The sequence below is a fragment of the Leptidea sinapis genome, chromosome 28 (assembly GCF_905404315.1).
Source record: "Leptidea sinapis chromosome 28, ilLepSina1.1, whole genome shotgun sequence".
Lineage (NCBI taxonomy): Eukaryota > Metazoa > Arthropoda > Insecta > Lepidoptera > Pieridae > Leptidea > Leptidea sinapis.
The window spans coordinates 4,074,880-4,100,681 of NC_066292.1; the positions used below are offsets into that span (position 1 = coordinate 4,074,880).

General features: G+C 33.9%; 1 protein-coding gene across 1 annotated transcript in view; it reads left to right on the forward strand.

The window, feature by feature from the left end:
- Window positions 1–591: 591 nt before the first annotated feature.
- The window catches only part of LOC126973097 (probable cyclin-dependent serine/threonine-protein kinase DDB_G0292550), a 225,627-nt gene continuing 200,416 nt past the window's right edge, over window positions 592–25,802 (forward strand). The window contains exon 1 of the mRNA XM_050820239.1: window positions 592–938. The gene's annotated coding sequence lies outside the window, so the exon portion shown is untranslated. The remainder of the gene's footprint in view (window positions 939–25,802) is intronic.

Here is a 25,802-nt window from a genome sequence, read left to right on the forward strand (position 1 = left end):
GTCAATGATAGTCATCATGATGATAATTAAGGAGTTCATACTAAAAGTGAAATGCATAGTTGCCGTAAACAAAACTATAATTGTTTTCTATGTAATCACAAATGAGAAGGGAATTTCAAAAGCACTCAATTCACTAAGCAAAACATTATTGCTAATAAATAAGTTATTTTATCTCAACTGCTACAATTCAATACCGCCCAAGTTCAGCGGCCTCGTAAAGCGGAGTGCGAATTCTTCAACGCTCTACCAGAGAGAACAAAAACCAATTTCATAAAACTATGCACTGACTGCATGTAGGGCTACAACAATAAATGAACAAGCCCAGAGAACCTGCAGCTTGGTAAAAACATACTGCACCCAATCACAATTCAACTATTTGCTATACAACACATACATATCAGAGCTCTTTGAAGGGTCAAAACCTGACAAGCGAACATAACACGCAATGGAAACGGCGCTATGAGCTTTAGTACGTAATATCGGATTAGTAGTAGCGGATTCTGCAAGTTCGTCACTCACACAGAAGCATATGTGACGTCGAAGAGGCTTCGACTGCATATTTAAAATTAAACTCGCCACCAGTCAGCATCGCGCCGCCATCGAGAGTGGCCGTGTCGCCCACGAGCGCGAGCACTATCCTCCGATCGCGAAAAAAGTTTTACACTCGAAACTTTCTTGACTTTCCTTTCAACACGAACATTGTTGAACTGGAACTGTCCAATTTTCATCCAGCAAACGTTAAGTGACCTTACATAAAACCGGAATTCGGCAACCCGAGAACAAGTTTGTCTCCGGTCAGGACATTCGTGCAGTGATAACTTTATTTTCAGTGCCGTGGATTAGTGTCCTAACTGGATTATCATTGCCGTTATAGTTTGAGGAGGACTTCTCATTGCCTCATTTGGTCGGCCATTACAACAGTGCTATCAAAATTTGCAGTAAGTCTCCCAATTTAATGAATCATAACTAATAATTTTTATAATCGAAAATTTAGCGAATCTACGTCACATGAGCTTTAATTTTGAAATTCCTACAATTGAGCAACTGTGATACAGTTAAATTAAATTAAGCGAATTGTGAACTTATAAACACGATTACAGCAAATCACGATGACACATAAAAAGCTTTTGGAGGCACCGTATTATCTAAAGAATAAAGATGAATAGATTGGATAAACAACAAAACAATCGAATAGTAATTGGAAAGACGTAAGTAAGTAGATCAAGATGAAACAAAACAAGACAATAGAATATAATAATGTTATGAGATTGTGGCAGAGTTTTACGTAAACGCATACCGAAATTCATAATATGAATAAATTACATATCATTAAGTTGGTTTTGAAGTGCTCTTGTCTGCTTAGGAATAGTAAAGATGGGTATAGAGATCCCAAAACTCGTTTTTGATGTAGATGTAAATGTAAAAATGTTGTTGTCGATTTGCATGTTTAGAATATTTTTGGCGAATGGCCTCGACCGTGCTATCGACCGAAAGAGCCGCTTTTTTAGAGCTCCAATGTTGTATGAAAAATGAAAATCATAGAGTTCAAAGATATATCGAATTAATAATTTAAACCTATGAAGTAATAAATGCTTGATTTTGTTATATATATCAAAAATTATATTTATTTGTTGTAGTTACACTGTTTCCTAAAGTAAAGTAGAATTTATATAACAACACAAACAGAATTTAATAGTTTCCAGCCGTGACAATATTTTTATGGAATAATAACTGTTTTTAATTAACTATTGTCTTATTTGTGAAGTGTTTAAAACATACCTATATTATCAAACTTTAGAGTTGTCTATAATTGTTATACTCGTAATGTCACAAGATGTTCGGTGTTTTTTCTTAATAATTTCAAATTTGTTTAAATTATCAGCAGACATCATCTCATTTAAAATAATTAGCATTTAAAAATAGTATATATTTCAGCGTTGTTTTTTTCCATAACTTAATAATAACTTATATTAGAAATCATGCCAAATGATAAGTAATTTTAAACGAAATGTTTAGTTAAATCTAAATCAATATTTAGATTTAGTATTAGCCGTACAATATTGACCACAAGATAAAGTATTGTTTAGCGACAGTAACGAAATTCGCGTTGCCAATTTTTTACAAGACGATATGAATGAAGCATTCCGTTTGCAAAAAATATCTGCTATCACTGAACGAAATTTGTTTTCAACGTAAAAAGTTGTGTGGTTTTTTAATGTCGAGTGAAATTGGACACTCACTAACGAACAATCGTGAACTTTGCTTTATCTAGTTGGGCCTCGTGAGTTTTTGTCGGCGTTGTTTGGCCTCGATTACCTTTATATTTAATATCGGATTTAAGATTTCATTTCATAACTGTGTTTCGGTCTGCTTCGCTTATGATCTCGTAGGCTTTATATTAATAAATTATACCGCATAACATTTAAGTTTTTATCGCTATTTTGATACTTTCATTTGCATAGAATAACAGAAAATTGTTTAAAGAATTTTTGCAATTTTCAATTTTTTTTGCAAATGTAAAAAGTTGATTGTTTTTTTTTATCACACTGTTAACGATTCTTATTTCAATTAAGTGTTTTTGCATTCATTTTTTTTTGTTTATTGATTGAAAAGCAATATTCATAGGACTACGAATATTAGAAGTAACTTGGTTTGATATTCATTGATTTTGTTTGAATGGTTCATTGAATTTGCTGTGGTTTTTTGTATTCCGAGATGTAGCTGAAACGAAAAATGGGGTTTTATTTGTAAGCAAAAAGTATATATAATATGTAAATTAGGATATAAAATATAAGATGAATTGTGCATCATTTATAGTCCGAAAAAGAATAAAATAGCAAAAAATTTTGTAAATGGAGATCAGCCTCAACGGTCGAACGGTATTTAAAGTCTCTCACCGAACGAGAGTTCATTTCCGGAAGGAGAGTTTGTAAAGCAGGTTTGTAAATTGTAAAAAAAAATTTACTCAAATTTATAAGGCCCACTTTATTTAAGAGATATAATATAAAATTTTTGAATGTTCTAAACCCTAGGTTAAAGTCGAAATACAGTATTTATAAGAAAAACATTTTCATACAATTGTATGATTTTAAACGAAAATAAACTATTTTTGATTTGATTTAATTTTCGATGTCTCTTGGATGGGTGATAACATAAATAATATAACTGTATATTATAACATTATAGCTGAAGCGCTAGTCGGATTTGAATAATTATTCGTGACTATACCGCAGATTAATGAGGAGTAGTATAATGGATAGCAATAACTACCAGTGGGAGGCTCCTTTGCACAGTATGCCGGCTATATTATGGGTACCACAACGGCTCCTATTTCTGCCGTGTAGCAGTGATGTGTAAGCATTACTGTGTTTCGGTCTTGCGTGCGCCGTAGCTAGTGAATTTACTGGGCAAATGAGACTTAATATCTTTTGTCTCAAGGTGACGAGCGCAATTGTAGTGCATCTCAGAATTTTTGGGTTTTATAATAATCTTGAGCGGCACTTCATATTAATGGGTAGGTCGTATCAATTACCATCAACTCAACGTCCTGCTCGTGTCGTTCCTTATTTGTTAAGTAAATCGGATGATGCTAGCTTAAGCAACATAAAAAGTCTGTAATATTAATATATCTATTTCTTACACATAGTCATAATAGGTTAATAACACATGACAAAAAATTGTTGTACTGTGAAAAAACTCCGGGGCACGATTAGTAGTAGTCTATTAAAAGCACCTATTAATGGTTAAATTAATATAAATACCGTTACTTGGAACTTGTTTTTATCTTACGAATAATTAAATTAATACTTTGGATGCTTGTATTATTTAAAATATTTGTAATTTTTTAAATTTTACATTGCAGTCCTTACATATCCATTGTTTTTTGTATTTCAGTAAATACATATATAAATAATGTACTTTCCATGATCAAATCGTATTCGTTATCCGAAAATTATGATTATTCAAATAACACGTTGATTTCTGACAAGTATTATCTCACTCACGCGTCAATATGACACAAGTTATCTCGACGTGCGGGTACAGAGATATAAAGATAAGTAGTACACGTTACCTGTAACGGTGTACTGAAGCGAAATGTTTGCGGAAGTGAGACGAAAGAAATCGTAAATCGGTTATTTCATAACACAACGGAAGCTGGGTTTATTATTCGCACTGCTTTAGATTGCTGCGTAGGTTTAGTTGAGCATTCATAGGAATCGCCAACACATCTTTTTCTTTACAAACGAATGTACAACCTGATGTTTATATGATCAAATCAAATTCTCTTTATTCATGTAGGTCACGGAAATGACACTTATGAATGTCGAAAAAAAGTTTTTCTTTTTGAATTTACCGTCACTTCTTAAAGGTCAATCATTTATGAGCTAATGAGAAGAAGTAACAAGAAACTAATTGCCAACCATTTAAATCAACATTTTCATTTTCACCACAAATCATTTTAATTACAATTTATGTAAAGTGATGCAACAAAAATACTCAAACGTTAGATAGTCACCACCGACTACATTCTCCACACCAGAGGACTCACAGGAGCGTTGCCGGTCTATTATTTTTATTTCATTTGAATAGTCAAAATAATTTAAAGCGGTACATAAATAAATGGTGTATTACAGGAATTGTAGGTGCAAACGGTTTTTTTCTCAAAAATTGTAATGAGATAATTTAAGCTTTCTCTCTCCTTTCTTCCTTTTTTAAACGTGCTGCAATATTTAATTAATTTTTAAATGTTATAAATATTAACTTCCAATAAAATTATCTTATAATATTATGATATTTCTCATCCATAACTATAATAATATATGCACACAGTGCCAGTTACTAAATTTGTGGAGTTGGAATGCAGAATAAATTTCTATTATAAAATCTCATTTGTCGCTAAGACTTAAGGCTCATTAAATATGCTAATGTTTTTCCAAATCCATTTCGCCGTTTTGTCATAATATATAAGCATACAAACATGCAAACTTTCGAATTTTTATTACTATTATAATATACTCTATTAGGATTATACTGAGGTTATAAGTTTATTGTGTGTGATGGGTACCCATTATTAGATTGTGAAATCAAAGATCATTTATACGTAGATAGACTGTGTCGAAAAAAATTGAGGTTGACTGTTAGCCTCTATTTTGAGAAATGTACGCACACTTATACAAAGCCACATACAATTTCGAGTGGGTAAACCTGGCCTGTTTTCATCGGTTGTCTAGGCAGCAAGAGGATCTATCTAGACGTATAAATTATCTAAGTCTGAAATTGTTCAAGCACTTTTGTTTTTAATCGTTCGTAATAAATTACTAAATGAAAATATCACAAGCAAGAACCATGATTTTTTTTAACCGCTACTGCAATGGCTTTTGTGAACTTGCAAAATCGAGCTTTCGGTGCTGTGAAAATTTAAAGCCAATGAGAGAATGCGTATTATTATAGTCTATAGGATTTCGTTGGAGATTTTTTTTATATAAAAATAAGGGACGAGACGAGCAGGACGTTCAGATGGTAAATGATACGCCCTACCCATTACAATGCAGCGCCGCTCAAGATTCTTGCAAAACCCAAAAATTCTGAGCGGCACTACAATTGCGCTCGTCACCTTGAGACATAAGATGTTATATCATTTGCCCCGTAATTTCACTAGCTACGGCGCGCTTTAGACCGAAACACAGTAATGTTTACACATTACTGCTTCACGGTAGAAATAGGCGCCGTTGTGGTACCCATAACCTAGCCGGCTTCCTGTGCAAAGGAGCCTGCCCACTGGAGATACTGAAAACATCCCTGTTTGAGATATAATTACTAATAGTCTATGTACATACACATATACACGACGATCATGTTCACGAAGCATCCTTAACACAAACAATGAACTAAAGCTCTAAAGGTTGATGCATTCTATATACGATAATTTATATCAATACAAACTTTTTGTGTAATATTTACCCCCTTGTCCATAATAGTCTGCTAACTTAAAGCATTGCTAATTCTCACTCTGTCTTCTTCTATTGACCTAAGTCAGATTGAGAAAAAACACTCCTTAGTGGCGGTTTTAAGTTAGCGGACCATTATGAAAAAGGGGGTTAATCTTTAAGACGCTTTTACCTTGAACATGATTCGTATATTGGATGAAGCACCTTACAAACTAATTTGTTTTGTATATTACAGATATTGTAAGATACTCTATTGATTGAAAAGAGTGGCCGTTGATTTCCTTGTATGTTCTACTCAAGAGCTCTATCTTTTTCCGAACATATGGTAGATTCAGTAATTTAACAGAAATATTTGTAGTGACTATTCAAAACGCTTAGTTTAAGCCTATTTAAATAAAGTTTATTTGACTTTGACTGTAGTAAATATAGTTATTTACGTAATAGGAATTTATTCTTCTTCTTAGTCGGACACTCTTGTCAGAGTGGTCGTGGTTGCGCTGACGAGGTACATGGTGGAGTGTTCGGTGGGTCAACATCCCTTCTGAGGGTAGATCTCCTGGCGATGTGCTTCCATTTCTGACGGTTAGAGGCGTTGCGAGTACACTGGACTATGGTGGACTCAGTAGCCTTTGTGATGGCGTCTATCCAGCGGGTTGGCGATCGACCGCGTGCTCTCTTGCCTTCCACCTGGCCCTGAACTACCAGTCTCTCCATCGAGTTCTCATTTCTAGAGACGTGACCAAAGAACTTCAGTATTCTTAGTTGCACAATTGACGATAGTCTGTCTTTAATACGGAATTTATTATGACAACATTATTATAATTTTAATGTATTCCTTTGTTACCAGTCTCTCAGAAATGGCTAAGCCAATTTGGATCCTGGTTTCAGTGAATAATTATAACAAACACGAAATATAATTTGAAGTTAATATTGTTTCAATCGATTCATAAACAATGATAATAATATGTCGATAAAAAACTTGGTTAATGTTTAAACAATATCCTGTCGATACTGTCCTAACATACCTGTTATTATGTAGAGCGACTTTTTTATCACGACTTCTATAGGTCTTTAGAGATAGGTAGAGAACAGACGTTACTACTGATAACGAACCATTCCAATCTCTGCCTAAATCACTTAATAAACCACTTCAATCAACGAATATAAAAGATCGTCACACTTTCAGAGTGATAGATAGAATTCAAACGGTTTAAAAAAAAATGAAATGTTAATTTTTTTAGCATAGGCGGTCTTATAATTAATGTTACTATTTCTAAGATATTAATTAAGCCAACTTTTTGTATTTTATTACTGATTCAGATTAAGTTAAGACTGTATTTTCAAACTAACTTCGATCAAATCAAATTGCTCCTGAAACAATAGCAGCTGGGTAGTTTTTAAGGTACTATCAATATTTTATTTTGTTTCCTTTCTGATAACGAACTGATAGTACGAAGAGAAATTCATTTTAACGTTTCAATGTAACCTACGCGGAAGAACTAAACTGTCGAAGACTGCCGAACGATGTGGTGACCGTGGTATTAATGTTTGTAGCTTGTTGGTGGTTGATTAATTAATTAACCAATAAAATAATGGAGCAGTAAGAACTATTTTTTTAATAAAATAAGGGACGAGACGAGCAGGACGTTCAGCTAATTGTAATTGATACGCCCTGCCCATTACAATGCAGTGCCGCCCAGGATTATTGAAAAACCCAAAAATTATGAGCTATACTACAACTGCGCTCGTCATCTTGAGGCATAAAATGTTAACTCTCATTTGCCCAGTAATTTCACTAGCTACGACGCCCTTCGGGCAGAAACACAGTAATGCTTACACATTACTGCTTCACGGCAGAAATAGGCGCCGTGGTTGTACCCATAATCTAGCCTGCATCCTGTGCAAAGGAGTCCCACTGGTGACCAAGTCATATATCACCTGTATGTACGATATGGTATTTATAATATCGCCTATACAGCCAGGAATTCGTATTGAATACGTATTCAATCACCATTCCTGACAATAAATCTTCTTTCACAACGTCCTTTATCTCAATACTTCTCGCCGCTTTAATTGTCAATTACTAAAATAAATCGAGTAAAGTCACCGATCATTCGCTAAGTAAATCGTTTCTTGTCGATTTATCGTTACGTAACTGTCCCCACAAAGCCTAGTCAGTGCGATCAAATACTTGCGACCTTGTGCTCGTTCAAGTTGCAGTCAATTTGAGAAACGTATCATTAAGTGCGTGTGATATGTTGATCTATCAAATATCAACAAGCTCCTATCGTAATACCGTTGGTTTAACAACAATTAAACTTGGTAGTTTTAAGCAATGCGTCAATACATTGACAATATTTAATCTGTCAATGTTCGGTTGTAGATTATTTTGATATATCGTGTTGCTCGCAGTTTGCTTTTGTGTCTTCATTATATGGTATTTATGATGTAAGAAGAGTACGACACGGATTAATGGAAGTGAGATTGTTGGGTTAATTAGCTCAAGACTGATTGGTCGTCTAACTTGCAGAGCAATGGATGCGTGTTTTATGTTAATCATTTTTTATGGACGAGGAGTACAAACTCGCATACAAACCAGTCGCTTTATGATATGTGATCACCGCGGTCCACACATTCTTTTAACATCAAAGGAATCTCAAAAGCGTTACCGATCTAATATAGCGTCGTATAAACGTACATACTATGAATTCGATAACCGGGAACATATAGTAAGTTTTTTTTATGACAATAAAGGACAAGACGAGCAGGACGTTCAGCTGATGGTATTTGTTACGCCCTGCTCAAAACAATGCAGTACCGCTCAGGATTCTTGAAAATACCAAAAATTCTGAGTGGCACTACAATTGCGCTATCTCCTTGAGACATAAGATGTTAAGTCTCGTTTGCCCTGTAATTTTACTAGCTACGGCACCCTTCAGGCCGAAACACAATAATGTTTACACATTACAGCTTCACGGCAGAAATACCCATATTTTATCCGGCATCTGGCACTTAAGTAACGAGAAGTTTGTGTGAAATTGGATGAGTGAATTTTCCGAGTACGCCTTGCAAAGCAATTGCATATAATTAAGCTTTTCAACTGTGGAAAATACTTAACATTTTTAACCGACTTCAAAAAAGGAGGAGGTTCTCAATTTTTTTTTCTTTTATGTTTGTTATCTCAAAACTTTCGACTGGGTGAACCGATTTTGATAATTCTTTTTATTTGAAAGCTGGTGCTTCCCGTGTGGTCCCATTGTAATTTGGTTCAGATCTGACAATGACTTCCACGAGAAAACCATAAAAGTCTTAAATTTACTACTACATACGTATAGGAAAATAGATGATAAATTTACGAATAACTCAATAACCAACCGATTTCGATGATTCTTTTTCTATTGGAAAGGATACTCCAAAGAGTTTGGTAAGCTTCTGATCACGGAGTCCATGACAAAGTAACGGAACACTGTCTGTAATCAAATTGCAAAGCACTTACGTTCGTTGCTGCATTGAAAATTTTTGTATATCTACACATATTTAGACAAATTGTTAGTTAGTGTACTTCAAATTCACTAAAAATCATAAATAAAAAAAAAATTATGTGGTGTCGTGGGACACCAGGTAATGTAGAACCGACACAAATTGCAAAAAAAAAATTGTTCTAATATTGCTATAATCGTTATCATATATTAATATAATAATATTGATAATATATACACTACTCGCTTGTGTATGCGACTGTCGCGCCTGCGCACGTCTCATTTAACGGTTTTATTTCACGTACTTTTTTCCACGGATTTTTTCTTACTATCACATTTTTTTCAGTTCGGTCGCGCAGCAAAATCCCTATCCCCTCTAAGCCTGCCGTAAGGAACTTCGTTCCAAAAATAACAAAAAATAAACCCCCTTCAACAACAATATTCCAAAACAATAGACATAATGTGCACTAAAAAGTATAAAAATAAGTCGGTGTCATCCAAGATAGGTTTGTTACTACACACATAGTTATAGGTGAGATGTGCTTGAGTCGTGGGGAGGCGAGAGCGGGTCGCGGCGGAAGGACACCGATTCCAAAAATTACAATAATCATAACTAGAATTAGATTGTATAAAAATACGCAATTATTTTTATACTTTTTAGGGCACATTATGGTTATTGGTTTGGAATAGTGTTTTTGAAGGCGGTTTTTTTTTATTTTTTTTTTTATATTGGCACACTTTCTTACAAATTATCTTAGTCCAAACTAGACATAGCCTGTGTTATGGGTGTACTAAGACAATGATATATTAAATACTATATGCTTACTTACACATACACATAAACATCCATGACTCGGACACAAAGATTCATCAGACGTTTGTACCTACCGGGATTAGAACCCGGGATCTCTAGTCCGGTAGGCAGGGTCACTCGCAACTGGGGATATGAGTCGGCAAATTACCTTATGTCAATCATTCCTTAGGTGATATCTAGTTTATTAAAAAATGTATAACGTTCTAGTATCAAAGTAATTAATTAAAAGCAGGTAGATTCATTGATTGTCGTTTTCAACTGCCTCAAGGACCTACCTTTATCACTGTGACGCAAAAGAAATAATTACTTCGTTGATTACTGTACTTTATTCATAACACTTTTTTACTGTATTTGTGGCATACGTTATCTGGTACATATTATTTGTTGCTTCATAAAGGCATAAAAGGGATTTATTTTCACAAAATTGATTCCTTTAGAATTCTTTTTGGTGTCATGTATTTAGCCATAAAGAAAAAAAAACAACGTGCATGTAATTTCAATAATGCGTTGCAAGTCGCTAATGGATTTCACGGTAGAACGGGTATTTGCAGGCTTTAAATATTATACAGTTCTTATAACACGTGTGACCTAGCATAAGCGCGGCCTTCGCTATAGCTTCTACTTGAACACAAGTCAATATTGACGCACATATGTCAAGGGGTTTTAATTTAGCGTAAAACCATCTAAAAGGTTGTTCTTTTAGCTTTGCCTTGGTTTTTAGTTCCGATTCATCGCATTTGAATTGTTTGTCGAACGACGTCTCGCGAGGTTGCGGTTCCATTTTCGATGATGATGAAATTTTTATGTTATTTCTTCTCTACTTAGTTGCTGTAGTCAACCACATGAATATGATGATATAAATATAATGTATAATATATAATGAAATAAAAAAAAACGGCCTGTTTGAGTTTCTTATAAGTTTTGAGACATTTTTTCAGAATGTGTGGTAGTTTATAATTTACATTATAGTGGTTCTCAATATCCGGAGCGTCGCAAGCATAAGAAGCAATAAAACGTATGTATACTAAAGCGACAGTTATCCCGCGATAAATTAGCATTGATAGCATTTCTATTACTTTCTTTGTTACCCAATTTCAATTTCCATGCCAACCATTGATAGTAGGTAAAAGTAAATAGATTAGAATGTAAATTATCTAATATAACTATATTTTTTGTTTTATTGCGCTAGTTTATTAATTTTTCATTATTTTGTCATGGGTCAGAAATGGTTATAATTTTGATCGTTAGCGCGACGATATAGGACTCACAACTATTTCTTTTAAGTTTATTTAGTGGCAAGGGATGCAAGTCCATTGGCCGAATAACGAATAAACTGTCTATTGTGGCCAGGCACAGTGTACGGTTTCGTACTTGCCTGTTACAATAATAAGACTTACAAGGACTATTTTCAATGAAATTTGAACATTGTTTCATTGTTTGTCGGCAAGTGACGCTAAGAACCGTCATCAAAATAATTTTAAATGGGATTTCTACAAGATTTTCTTTTTCCTTCTCCATATTTTTTTAAGCCTACCAAGCTCTAGTATTCACACTATAGTAACTTACTAATAGTAGTGATTGCCAATGCTGCGGGCTCTAAAAAGCCTTTCAATTATTATTTTATAATAAATAATAAATTGGTTGAGTTAAATTATAATTATTTATTAATGGTTACGTAAAAAATATAGTCGAAACTCAAACACATAGAAGCATCTAAAAGATGTAACATGTAATTGTAACGGCAACTACAAACGAGAAACGAACGATTAAATTAATTACACACACTGATATAATTAAGTGTACATTTAATATATCAATCAACTGACCACTGCCAATAAAACAACCAATCATTTGATTGATTGGGATAAACCGTAAGTAAATATTTGACGCTCAGTGAAATTGTACATAATTGGTGAAAGTGTTAACTCCATCCGGTCCTTAGTTAAGACAATCAATATAATGGCTATATCTGCTTGCTATGTACTGATCTGTGATTCAGTTGCGAGCACAACATCCCGTAAAACTTCTTGCCATCCCGTATTTTACCTGGAACAGATCGTAGGTAGCGACAAAGTTAAATTCTTTCAAACAACAATTTGTTTTTCGATAGGAGGAAAATACATTTACATATTGAAGACCCCGAAGCGGGGCCCATATGTCGGGATCGGGTGTAAACTGCCCCTACCAACTAAAAACCTCCTCTGTGCTGATAGCCCTAAAGGCTTTTACAGCGAAGCCGGGCGGGGGCCTTGGAGGCCGAAAATGTAGCTCTTAGGCGCGGTGCATCTCGAAAGGAGGCTCGGACCTGTACATTGTATCATTTATTTGTATAAGGGTTAACTTAATCCGATCTAAGGGTAGAACAAATTTTGATTCACTTGACAATTTGAAAATGTGCGTTAAAGTTTTTTTTTAAATTCGTGATATATATATGATTAATTTATTCAGACTATATTAATCTTAAAACTATAATGGCGGATAGTTTTTATGTATTTTATTTAATATTTTATGCACAATTGCATTTTTTTCAAAAGATATAAAATGACACCGAAATACAATAATGCTTGCATAGTACTGCATCACGGAAGAAAGAGGAGCCTCTGTGGTACCAGCCAGGATCCTTAACAAAAGAGATGTAATAACTTTAATTTTTGATTCCTTTATGCGATCGGAAACGGATAATGATAGAGACAAACAGAGAAACAATGAAGTGAGTCTCTAACATGTCTATTTCATTTAAACCTACAATAGATTGCTGTAATCTTCGTATAAATTTTAAAGTTGCTAAAACAGGCAATCTTCCCATGCCACGACGATTACTCGATAGCCAGATAAAAAACCTTTTTGTGTTTTTTCTAAATCGAGTCGGACATCCGTTACGTATGATTATAATTTGAACAAACAAAGAAGGATTTAATATTGACAAGGTTTTCTAACCATAGATTTGTAGCCAATTATGATAACTAGGTTTAATTCCGTACGTTCTGTTGTCGATTAAACGGTAAACACCTTGAATATGCTTTTGATGTTTCGCGACCTTTATAAAATAACCTTAATTAATCAGTATTCGATTAATATTAATGTAATTATCCATTCCTATTATCCCCGATGACTCGATACTTAATCGATTTCCATCGAAGCCCAAGGTTGTATTTAGTACTCAAATAAACTTGCCAAACTCTTATGCAATTCATAATATAATCCAATCGATTTTACACTTGCAATTACCAAGGCTACATAAAACGAAGTCTTAATCAATAAATTATCAATCATTTATCCTTTATCGCGCGGTTCTTCCAATTTGGATCATGGAAAGATTTATGGCCTTAATTAAAGTTTTAATTGTATACCGTGGAACCGCTAATTGTAAGTGCAGTGCCATTGTTTCATGCTTCTCTGGTATCTACAATTATGCTATGCTTCTTAGTAACTTGATTAGCACCTTCCTGGCCTTAATATCGTGAACCAGCTCTTGAAACTTGTAAGGCCAATATGACGTCGACATTTTTAATTAAATTTAATAAAATATATAATTTATCGATGATTTGAAAATAGCATGAAAGTAACAACACTTCTTCAGCGATGTTTCTAGAAAGGTTTGATCTATGCGTAAGCCCATCTCTAGAGCCGACTAGATAATGTGTGATCCTTTCATGTTGAAAATGAGCTGAGGTGATTCTTGATTCTTTGCGTTCTTCTCAGTTTCTTGTTCTAGCAAAATAATTGTAAAATGCCATTCCGAATAATTATATCAATAGTCATAATATACTGTTTCATTATCTCTAGTGTATTTATTCTTAGGCCACGATTCTTGGCAGCTTCTATTTTATATATCTTACTTATTTCTTTCTTTTTTTCTTATTTCTATCGTCTTTTTAATATGACACATGTTTCTTGGATAACATGTCTTGTAAATCTTAGCTGTTATGCCTATGGCTAAGGTCCAGAAAGGATTGCGGTTTTAATTTATCAACATATCTATCTGTTTTATGGTATTGCCGTAAGTTCAGAACTTTTATTCCTTGTTAATATTGCTGGTTGCATAGAAATTGAAATTCCAAATTTAAAAAAAAAAGACAATGATTTTAAATTTAAGAAAATTTGCAACTAAACATGCCAAATTTTAAAAAATTTCACAGATATAATGATTCTCATAGAGTGGTGAATTAAAATAAAGACTTACAAAATAATTTAATTTATCGCAATAGGATTTTGTCGTAATGTCCCACATTTGGTACATTTAAAACATTTAAACGTTATCATTCTTCGATATATAATTATAAACCAACGCGAAATAATTACCACAAGTTGACAGTGAGTTATTATTAAATTTTTACTGTCCACATAATTACAACGGCTTCATTTTTTAAATTGACCTAATATAATGTTGCAACAAGGTCAGACAAACAGCCAAACAAGACAATGATTATTGTTTTCACCGTCTACGATTCTTAACAATGACCCAATAGCTGTTCCTCAATCAAAGTGGATGTAGCGTTGTCTTTATGAGAACTATTTTTTTATTGAATTTCTCGAGGCTGGCTGGTTGGGATTGTTTTTTAACTCTTGCTTCCGTTTGCCATTTGTCAAAAAGGACATTTGGAATAATTAACAAAAGCAGCTGTTATTGCTGTATGATAATGCTATTATTCGATTTCTAGCAAGTAATGAAGTATTCTGCTTGTACTCTTTCGCGTGGTTTACAAAAAGATCTGAAGCTTGGTGCTTATCATCGATACACAGTCATTGAATTAATCCCTACAATAAAAGAGAGTAGGCTTGATAAGAAATATTTTGCGATACGCGGATGATAGATACAGAAATATCCTTTCACTGAAATGAAAATATTATTTTTTTCACAATTAAAAGGCACAAGCAAAGTGACAAAGTGTACGCTTCTTGCTACAAAGTGGCTTTACAAGTAGTTAAAAAAGTGTAACGTGGTCATAAGGCAGTAATGGCTTCATTTTCTGAAAAAGTCTTTAGCCAAAGTGTATCAAGAGGCAGTCTTAGATCGTGTTGTAAAACCTCTTAGCAATACGCTTTTCAAAATGGACAGTCCAACAAGACTCTGTACTTGGTCGCAAGGCATGAACAATCCAAGCTTGTTTGGAAGTCAACGTTCCAATAAGAGCAAAAAGAAGAAAACTGGCCCTCGTATAGCCCAGATCTGATACCATGGGATAAGATATTTTTAATGAAAAAAGTTGTATATATTAATATTTACCATTATATTTATATTATTATTACAAGAAAAAGGCTTAGCAATTTCGTTGTTATATGATTTAAAAGATGAGCTGGTAGTTTTAACAGTTTTTTTTATGAAAATACGGGACGAGACGAGCAGGGCATTCAGCTGATGGTAATTTATACACTTTGCCCATTACAATGCAGCGGCGCATCACCTTGAGACATAAGATGTCAAGTCTCATTTGCGCATTAATTTCAGTAGCTACGGCGCCCTTCAGACCGAAACACAGTAATACTTACAAATTACTGCTTCACGGAAGAAATAGGCGCCGTTGTGGTACCCATAATCTAGCCGGCATCCCGTGCAAAGGAGCCTCCCACTAGTAAAGCTAATTTTAAGTTGTAGTTCGAATTAATCTAAGTCACCATGAATCCAACATAAGATATTAATTATAATCGTTATTAATTTTCACATTCAAAACTGACGCTGTGTTTATTCAACGGATTAAATAATCTTAACGCATCTGAGTTGCGCATATGCATGCACGTGTAATAATTGCCAAATAACTGAATAGTGGTACAAATTACAATCTCTTATTTATTTAACTTTACCGTGACATTTTTGAACCAAGAGGTGTTAGCAATATTGTAATTGTGTAAACGTTATTTTATGACATAGCATATTTAAGTGCAGTGGCTTATGTAATATGAATAATATTACTCTCGTGGCTTTAGGTTTTTTTTAGAAGCACACCTACCAGATGGTATGTGATTAAAATTCAAATATTTTTATTCAACATAGGACATGATAACATCACTTATTGTAAGTCAAAAAACTACCACCCATTCCAAAATGCCTCAGGCCTGAGAAGAATGGGCGCAACAAACTCAACATGATCAACGCGTCATATACTCTTTTGTAAAAATAATAATATTGACACAGTCTTACATAAATTATCTTGCCTCAAACTAGGCCTGTACTATGGGTACAAGACAAGGATATATTTAATACAATATACTTACGTAAACATACATAAATACATATAAACATCCATGACTCGGAAACAAACATCCATATTCGTCGTCATATAAATGATTGCACCTACTGGGAATCGAACCCGGGACCCCTAGCTTAGTAGTCAGGGTCACTAACCATTCAGTTATATGGGTCATCAAATGATTGTTAAATGAATCATTAACCAAATTAGCGTTGAATAAGAACATACTATGACCTATGTATTTAAAAAACTATAAAGCCGCGATACGTAGCGGGCGAGAATCGAACCGGGAGCACCATGGAGTCAATAGTCCAACCTATGTGCCACCGATACTTTTAACATGTTCGCATTGTTATTATCGACTATTGTTATTATTAACTATTACCAAATCGTTATATTTGTAACATGCAAATACAATATCAGTTAACTATTTCTTCATTCTTTCATTATTATTACTTTCAGTATGGGTGGGATCTTGAGCCGTCTCATTGAATTTTTTAATTAGATTTCCAGGCTCCTTTGCACAGATGCCGGCTAGATTATGGGTACCATAACGGTGCCTAATTCTGCCGTGAGGTAGTAATCTGTAAGCATTACTGTGTTTCGGTCTGAAAGGCTTCGTAGCTGGTGAAATTACTGGGCAAATGAGACTTAACATCTTATGTCTAGAGGTGACGAGCGCAGTTGTAGTGCCGCACGGTTTTTTTTTTCCAGAATCCTGAGCGGCATTGCATTGTAATTGGCAGGGCGTATCTATTACCGACCTGCTCGTCTTGTCCCTTAGTTTCATAAAAAAAATTAAACCCTCCTATAACAGAGACAACATGATCGAAGATTGTGTTATTCAAGGGACTAACACAATCTATATATATATATATATATATATATATATATATATATATATATAGATAGATTCTTTCTGTACTACATTTTTGTCTCATTGTAAAAGTCGAAGTCTTCGCTGAGCTTCTTAAATTCTACAGCTTTTCAAACAATATTGTAGAATAGTATAAGTTAGACGCGCGCGACGGGGTTTCATCACAATTAGTTAAATCATCAGTAACGTAACTGGTAAAAGTGAAAACAAATCTGTTACACTTTCATTTCTGATTTGGCTCGTTTTCATTACCAAGGTCGTTTAAGCTCCATCTTGCATTTCTATATCTATACCGTATTCCTGTTAAACGAATGTCTATTCAGTAAACTCCAAAAAGGCGCCGAAATCATTCACAAATATGAAATTCGTATTGAAATAATAATGCTCAATTCGCGCGCTCTAAGACGCGTGTTATTAACTCATCTAGTAATAAAAAATGATTTAATTCATAACTGTCATATGTTCTTGCCTTAACAAAAGCTATAAATACATCATTTTTAGCTAAAATAAGTCCGAGACTTCAAAAGCCATATCTTTCTATTGACATCGTTTCTTGTAATACCATCTCGTTTGTTTGATGAACAATAAAAATAGAACATATTTAAGACAATACAATTATTTAAGTATGTTAGTTAGTTAACGTTACAGTTAACAACAGTTAACTGATGTTTATTTATGTTTACGTCTTCAATCAATGTAATACCTGACAATAAAATTAATTAACAAATGTGCATGGTTTCTCTCATTCTTTATCTCTATGTTCATTTTAATCTTTATTAAATACTAGTTGACCCGACAGACGTTGTTCTGTATATAATAAATAAAATACTGTTTTTTTATGAATTTGTCAATAATATTTCATAACATCAAGAATTATTTCGTAAAATATGCTCCCTGTTGTTGTAATGAAATTGTTTCACAGCAGAACTGTCAAACCGTGCGTCAATAAATTCTCTCATAGAAATTATGTATGGACATCGGAGACACATCAAAGGAAAAACAAAGTTGTTGTTTTTATTTAATATAGCAGCATTTTCCCATTTATTCACATTTTAAACCTTCTCTGGACTTCCACAAATAATTCAAGGCCAAAATTAGCCAAATCGGTCCAGCTGTTCTCGAGTTTTAGCGAGACTAACGAACAGCAATTAATTTTTATCTTTATTAAATATTTCATACTGTTTTGTCTATTATATATTTTTTTTGATGGAAGTGAAACATAAGCAAGTATATATGTGGGTCACCCTTATATTGGCCCAAATTAAGTGATCATAGTTATCCATCATATCTTTGAACACCAGAGGAATGACAAGAGCAGTCCTCAACCTTATAAAGCGTTGATTAAGCCTACATATGCCTTCGAAAACCGAAAACACATTGGTAGGTGGCAGGCGAGGATCGACCCGGGGGCTTCGTGGTGACAGTTTTTTTATGGAAAAGGAGGAAAAACCTAGTCACCTGGTGTTAAGTGATCACCGCCACCCAAATTCTCTTGCAACAACAGAGGAATCACAGGAGCGTTGCCGGCCCTTATGGACAGTCAACAGTTCTAGCTGTAGCGTGAATATAGTAATTCTAAATATATAATACGTGTTATATTTGTATTTTGTTAGATACTAAATGCTTTTTATAGCAACGCAAAGACATTTTATATTTAAGCCAATAACAGCAATTTAGAAAAATGAATTATGTAATAGTTAAATCCGTTTTCTATAAAATAAAAGTACATCTATGAACATCCATGCTATTAAACATGAAACCTTAACTATGTAATTCAGACAATTACTAGGCTGTAATAATCATTCAATTTTTCAATTTCTTTTTCTTATGATGTAAATGTAAATGTATTGAATAAAATTGGCCAATAAACATGTTTGATACTTTTCAAAGCCGTCGTTAAATCTAGTATTACGAGTATAAACGCTAAAATTGCAAAGCTGTTAATTTCAACCAGACTTAACAAATAGTGGTTTTCTATTAGTCCAAGATATCTATTTATGGAGAGAGATTATATACACTAACTAGTTAGCAGTTAAATAATATCTATTCTATATTCATTACAAGTGAAATATTTATCTGCTAATTCGTTGAATAGCGTATTGAATTTAAGTTGTTTCAATTATGGACGTGTATTACGCCATAATTGTGTTTGATTTAATTGTGACTGAAATATGATTGGTAGTTTGTCTGCTGATATTGTTGGTCGCAACTTTAATAGATTTTTAATTTGTAATTGTTCGGTTTTGTCTAATAATTTTTAGGAAATTAATTTGCAATATGAAATTGATTTAGTGTGGCTAAATTTTAATTAGGTTAGCCGGTTAAGGTTGGTACCATAAGTTACATAATTGTGAATATTATGTAGCAATTATGAAACGTCAAATCAGTTAGTATTTCAGTTTGGGGCTGTGGGTTGAAATTATTACAATCCTATAATGTTTTGACTTCTGCATTATGTTTCAATACTTTAAGAATTCAATTCTAGTAAGAAGTCTTCTAAGTCTAATATATATATCTATAAGTCTTTGAGTTTCGTAATGCATTTGTTATGAACATTTTCTGGAATCTTGTTGTAATACTTTTACATCGCCCCACAAAAGACTTACTTACTCGACTTCACCGAGTATTAGGCATAATAAGGCACAATGTCTGTTCCTGATGTTAACGTTATGATGAAAGTTTCTAGCAAATTTACTTATACTCGTTCGAGATTCTTAGGTGTTGAAAAAATAATTTTATCAAGCTTACCCTGTATTTACAAAATGTTAGAAGATGTATCTCTTATTACATTAAATTCATGTTGGAAGGTAGATTAAATAGTGATGGCTACGTAACATCTCCTAAGTATTTTTTTATAAGAAGTGTGCAGATACACATGCCCACTTACACATACGGACTCTTATAAGAAATAGATACGAAACAGTTGCAAGAAGAGTTCAGATCAATAAAGTTAGTTTCACTATTGACTCGGAAGTCAGCCCCCTCATCTGTCAATCTAGTAACTCGACGCGGAGGGATAGGGTACGGTTCAATTAAATTACCTCTGTCACGTCTCCTCTGTTTATGTATCCACTCTGTGCATTATGTAATCTGTATTGCAATCAGCGCTTATGTTTATATTTAGAGCCTTAGATACTTTAAATCTCCATTACACTAAATGCTCTAATTATTTACAAAGCTAATATAATTTCGTTTTAAATATTGCGATAGTGAGCTATTAAAAAATGCGCGTACACATATTAAGTTATAAATTAAAATACGCATTTTAACTAATTGTACACAGTTTAATTTTTTTTAAGGTTTAGATTAGATTGTAGGATTCTATTGAAATGTAACAATATATGTTCTTTTACAACATTATCCCAAAAATGTATGAAATGTATTACAAAATTCAAAAGAATTGTTAAGAAATGGTTGTGTGGTTAATGGTTATTATAACATAAATTACTATCTTAATGATACCATAGATTGGGAAATGAAGCAATCGCCCTCAGGCTATTTAAATTGAAAAATGATTGTATCGAAATTTTATAAAAAAAAAAACGAAGAACCGTTCTTCTCAGGTCTGTGGCATACTATTTCGAAATCGTTTTTTGAAAAAAATATATTTGAATTTCAATTAAATTTTAAAGATATCCAAAGAGCAAAATATATCAAAACTTTTTTTTAGGATTGTTGTATGTTATATATTGACAATAATCATTTGTTTTTCTCGCATTTATAGGTTTGTTTATTTTTTTGAGAAAAAGTAACGACACCAACGAGACATGCATCGAAGGGTTTATAATACGCCCTGTCCCATACAAATGCAGTACCGCAGATCTCCTAATTTCACTTAAATTTCTTCAGATGTGTCTCTTGATCTCCAATAACTGTGTACCTAGATATCCCCAAGCTTTCTTCTAGATATTCTTCCAATAAAATATTTATCTCTATATCCCCAAATCGAAGTGATACACCTTTCTCTATTATATCTCTCAATCATCACCAACTAGTGGGAGGCTCCTTTGCACAAGATTCCGGCTGTATTATGGGTACCACAACGCCACTTATTTCTGCCGTGAAGCAGTTGTGTATTAGCATAATTGCTTTCGGTCAGAAGGTCGCCGTAGCTAGTGAAATTACTGGGCAAACGAGACTTAACATCTTATGTCTCAATGAGACGAGCGCAGTTGTAGTGCCACTCAGAATTTTTGGTATTTTCAAGAATCCTGAGCGGCACTGCATTGTAATCGGCAGGGTGCATCAATTACTATCAGCTGAACGTCCTGCTCGTCTAGTCCCTTATTGTCATAAAAAAAATTAACACTTTCCAACGAAGTCACGAGTCTACATCTATAAGTATATAGAGATATACAATTTCTCGTTACATATCTGTACATTTGATACGTAACATGATCTCTGAATTCCACATCACTGTTCACTCTTCACCGAGCATCGACTACCAACACCGGTCATCACTCATGGACCGTGACGCTTTCATATCTTTGTCGTTATAATTATGATAATATATGAATTAAATACATTTTAATAAACTGGCGACTCAGCTTGACTGCTCGTTATTAGCTGACCACGATGTTGAGAAAATCTACGAAATATACGGACTGAAAGAAATAGGGTTAATTTTACGTAATAATGCTTACTTAAAGGCTTTTTTTATTTATTGATTTACATAAAAATGAATTTACATTACATTAATTAAATGCCAGTTGAAAATATTGTATATAAATTTATATAACTGACCCGACAGACGTTTTTTTTTTAAGAAAATAAGGGACGAGGCGAGCAGGACATTCAGCTGATGGTAATTGATGCCCTACCCATTACAATGCAGTGCCGCGCAGGATTCTTGAAAAATTCATAAATTCTGAGCGGCACTACAATTGCGCTCGTGATCGTAAGACATAAGATGTTAAGTCTCATTTGCCCAGTAATTTCACTAGCTACTGCGCCCTTCAGACCGAAACACAATAATGCTTACACATGGTTGTGGTAGGTACCCATAATCTAGCCGGCATCTTGTCTCTTGCAACACCAGAGGAACCACAGGAACGTGATTCCTCTATCTGGTACACTGCTGAAGTATTTTCCTTGAATACTGTCCTGTATAGGAACGCCAACTTGTGCTTTAATGACGCTCACTGCTCAAGTTCCGCGCGTATTCTGCTCACTACATGCATAACAGCTGTTTTTCACTTATATAACAGTTTTCATTAAGCTTGAGTACACGAGTTTTCTCATAGTGGTTCAAATGATTAACAATAATTGAATGAAGCATTCGTTACGCATTAGCAATAGATGTTGGAAGTCTGCTTCGCGATATATTTAGAAAGGTGATAGTGAAATGTGCCTCTGAACTTAAGTGGGTAATTTTGTTTAATTTTATACCTTACAATATGTAATAATAAATAATAATAGTGACACACTTTTTACACAAATTATCTTGCCCCAAACTAGCCATAGCTTGTACTTTTCCACCTTGCACGACACGCCACAAGTAAGGATATCATCCCCACCATCTGGATGTGTCCTCTACAGTGCGGTTTTCAAGGAGCTTTTTTCCACGTACTACAAACCTGTGGAATGAACTTCCTTGTGCGGTGTTTCCGGGACGATACGACAAAAAAAGCACGTACACCTTCCTTAAAGGCCGGCAACGCTCCTGTGATTCCTCTGGTGTTGCAAGAGATTGTGGGGGGCGGTGATCACTTAACAACAGGTGACCCGTACGCTCGTTTGTCCTCCTATTCCATAAAAAAAACTATAGGTACAAGACAACGATATATTTAATACAATATACTTACTTAAACATTCATAAATACATATAAACATCCATGTCTAACAATAGGTGCTATTGTATACAAAATGAAATATAAATATATGTTGGTAAACATATACACATATATGTATGAGTTATTCGTGTTTGTAGTGGCTATAAAAAACAAAACTATTCAGTACATTGAACTAAAACTGAAGAGCATGTTTTTAAAGCTAATTACTTATTGCGAAAATATGTTTAAACATCATTTACATCAGTAAACTACTTTTTAATATTTTAGTTTGTCTGTTAGTTGCGATTATAGTCGCTGGCAAAACTAATGGATGGCATAATTATACGGTTATTAATATTTGTTTTTAAACAATTCGACACGTGTTTCGCCTCTACACGAGGCATCCTCAGGACGTGTTGTCTCGCCAAAATCTGGCACGAGACGGATTATTAATTATAGATTTCCGCAAAGTAACGCCTACTTCAATAAAACGGATGGCATAATGTTAAAGTTAATATGGCGATGTATATGCTTTTACAACAAGATCCCAGAAAATGTTCAAAACAAAGGTGTTACGTTATTCAAAAGAATTGTTAAAAAACGTTTGTGTGGTAAAGGTTACTATAACATAAATGACTTTCTTAATGATACCACAGATTGGGAATGGAGCGACCGCCCTCAGGCTATTTAGTAATAAGTTTAATTGTATAATGTTACTTTGTAAATGTTACTTTAATTGTAAAACATATTTTTGATGAAAAAAAAAGCCCGCTGAGTTTGTTGTGCCCATTCTTCTCAGGCCTGAGGCATTCACTTTGGAATGGGTGGTACTTTTTTTTTGACTTTCAATAAGTGATTTCACATCCTATTTTGAATAATAATATTTGAATTTGAATAACTTTTATTGACGTCAATTAAAACAATAACCTTCAAATAAATATGATTTGATTTGAATATCCGTAGATTGATCAGATTTGCCACATGAACAATATGTATGTCGACTATTTCGCGAAGAGCCGGTAAATATATAAGTTTGTTCTGTAATTTGAATAATAAAACATTAAATTTTCTTTTTTAAATTATATTTACTTGTTGTTAACGCATGGTGATATTAATTTGAATAACGTCTGTAGTACGTCTGTACGTGTGAAAGCATTGAATTTAAAGTTTACATTAATAAATTGGTACATTTTATGCGCTTTTCTGAATAAGTAATTTAATTATACTATTGCCTCGTCCCGACTTCTTTGAGGCTGAAATTAATAGAATACGATATAAAATATGTAACACCTTGCTCCTTATAACAATAAAGTGTTACAATATTACTTTTTAGATTATTGTAATCTACGTAGGTATATATTTTTTTAAATAAAATAGACTGTATATCATTTAGCTGTGTTTGTGAAACTATTGTTTAAATTAATTAGTAGCTGACCCGGCAAACGTTGGTTTTCCATATAAACTAAGTACCTCGCGCCCACTCATTGTTTGAATTATCATATTATGTAATGAAATGTCGTTGACTGAATTATTTGTAAAGCAAATACATAGCATTTATCGCGGGGAGTGTTCCGAAGAGCTGCTTTAACTGATTCCTGCCGCCGAATTCCACCTTCGTACGACACGCCACAAGTTAGGATATCATCCCCACCATCTGGATGTGTGGCACCCTTCCACAGTACGGTTTTCAAGGAGCTTTCTTCCACGTACTACAAAGCTGTGGAATGAACTTCCTTGTGCGGTGTTTCCGGGACGATACGATTGTGGGCGGCGGTAATCACTTAACAACAGGTGACCCGTAAGCTCGTTTGTCCTCCTATTCCATAAAAAAAAAAGAATTTTCTAAGTTAAAAAAGGTTCCAGATAAGTAATCACCATAAATTATATACTACAAGTTTCTCCAAAACACGCTGCATCTGACGGTATAAGTATTATTACGATCGGTTCAGTAGTTTTCGCAGTTTAACGAATAAAGAGCCCGGCCCCTCATTTATTAGAAAAGATTACAGTTTTTTTTTATAAAATACGTTCAAAATTTTGCGACTCTAAAGTTACATTACGATTAATGTGCTTAAGTGAAGCTACACCATAAATAGTCATAAACATGTTTTAATGCTGTCATCTCTAAAATAATATTCAAATATATTATTTTCACGAATTCCTAAGTTGTTCACCTTCAAAGTCGCTATCTCATAGACAAATGTACCGGTTGCCTTATTTAGATAAATATCTACCGAAATGTCAATGTATAATAAAAATTGGATTACGTCATAATTTGACATTGTCGTGAATACCTTGGAAACAAACACGGAAGCTTAAGCGGTGATGTTAGAGAATATGACTTTTGTAGATTGGGATGTGAAGTGACGTTGAGCAAAGTGTCTTATAGGAAGCGCGGTTTATATATTTCAGTTTTGGAGAGCAAACGAATACTAGGTAACTTTTTGATATTATTTCTAATATACTATATACTACTACCGCTTCGGAAACAGATGGCGCTCTGAGAGAGAAGAAGCGGCGCTAGAAACTCTCCCAGCATTATTTTTTTTATAGCTAGTAACCTAGGATATAACTCCAGTAACACGTTTCTCGCAATAATCTACGAAGGTTCCTATCGAACAATACTCGATAATTGTCATATTCACATATGCGGTATCTAGCCCGTATACGTCGAGTCACATGCCACGTTTGACCCGACGGTAGGACCCGCTAACTTACGCCATTA